The sequence below is a fragment of the Octodon degus genome, unplaced genomic scaffold (genome assembly GCF_000260255.1).
Source record: "Octodon degus isolate 3935 unplaced genomic scaffold, OctDeg1.0 scaffold00072, whole genome shotgun sequence".
NCBI lineage: Eukaryota > Metazoa > Chordata > Mammalia > Rodentia > Octodontidae > Octodon > Octodon degus.
In genome coordinates, this window is record NW_004524648.1 from 279,017 (window position 1) to 280,947 (window position 1,931).

The window sequence follows — 1,931 nt, forward strand, 5'->3', positions numbered from 1 at the left end:
CCATAAAGAAGGATAAATTTGAGGCTTTTATAGGTATAAAAGGATGGGTGCAACTTGAGACCACCTTCATAAGTGAAATAAATGACTCGCATGTGTAAGTATAGTACTGTCTCCCTGGTGTGAGAAACTGGAAGAATAAATAAGTTCTAAAATGTACAATATAGGGCCAGGGAGACAGCTCAGTAGAATGAGCACTTGCCTGGCAAGCGTAGGGCCCTGAGTTCAATCCCCAGTACCACAAAAAATAAACAATTAAGAAATATACAATAGATACTGTGAAAATTGTTCAAAAGGAAAAAGGAACTATGATGAGTGAAAGGGGAAAGGACAGTAGGGAAAAAGGAAAAACTCAACTCAGTTATGTCATTAGTTTGTCTTAGTTCATTAAAAAGGAAAGTTTGTGCCAATATCAATTGGAGAAATTTTTATTCCTATATCTTGGACTCTGAGCAAATGCTTTAAAGTTAATAATTTGTAAAGTATTAACTATTGTTATTCTCCTATTATTTTGTTTTTAAATTTTATTTTACCTTTTCACATAAATGCAACTATTTAAAATAATGTGTGCAAGCCCTGGATTCAATCCCAGTATAACAAAGTGCATACATAGATACATACACAGACATACACATCTGCATAAAATGATGGACAAAGTGGAAGTATGAAGTCAGCAGAAAGGCTGGAGCAGTTTAGCTGTATAGCGCTTGCCTAGCAGCACTGAACAAACAAGTCAGCAGGAAAAAAAAAATTAGCAGGCTCCTTGACAATGTCAGTATTACATCAGTATCACTGCTGTTTCCATATTCATTAAACAAATATTTTTAGATTATCAGCATAACTCAGATTTCCAAACACTCCCTTTATCTCTCATAAGATGTACTAGATCTGTAGTAGACACCGACTGCTCGCCATGACCCTTAGCTGCATCCACCAGGTCATTTATGGCAGCCACATGTGGCAGCCTGCTGGATACAGCTGATTGCAGTAGGTGGTGATCATCTAACCCTGGGCCAACACGTTCTCCCCTATGGTACTCCAGAATAGAACATAATACTGGCCCTAGTACAGAACACAGCACTGGCCCTGGATGAACACAATGTGGGAGATGAGGCCTGGTGTGTTACAGAGGCTTCTTACTAGAAACTGAGAAGGCTGGTCCATTGGCTGGGCCCAATAAGAAGAGAGAAACCACAATGTAACTTGAATAGAGAAGGTTTAATACAAACAGTGATGAGGGATTGGCTACTAATAATAATACAGGGGCCGGGGAGATAGTTCAGTAGAATAAGTGTTTGGCTGGCAAGTGCAAGGCCCTGAGTTCAATCCCCTTACAGCAAAAAAATAAAAATAAAAGGGAGGGGATGTGGCCAAATAGCTCAGCAGATTAAAGCACCTGCAAGCAGGTGCAGGGGCCGGGGGTTCAATCCCCAGGCCTGCCATGCTGACCCTGCCCCTGGGGTGTGCTGAGATGGCAATTGAGATTGGTCATGGTGGCATGCGCCTGTAATCCCACTGTTTTGGAAGGCTGTAAACAGGCAGATCACTACAAGTCCAATCTGGTATTTTTTCCATAATTTTATTGAGAAACAAATAGCAATGAGACAGTTTCAAACCAAATTGGTAGGACAGTTTCAATAATTAACACAGAGGCCCGGTGAGTAAGTGAGACAACCCAGGGCCTTCCGGATCCTGAACAGACCCAGAGCACAGGCCCGGCGAGTGAGTGAGACAACCCAGGGCCTTCCAGATCCTGAACAGACCCAGAGCGCAGGCCCGGCAGTGAGTGAGAGACCGGGGGCCGTGGGATCCTCAACAGACCCAGAGCGCAGGCCCAGCAAGTGAGTGAGATGACCCAGGCCGCGAGATCCTGAACAGACCCAGAGCACAGGCCCAGCACGGAACCCTTCAGCAGAACTCCCTGCAAAGAGGCT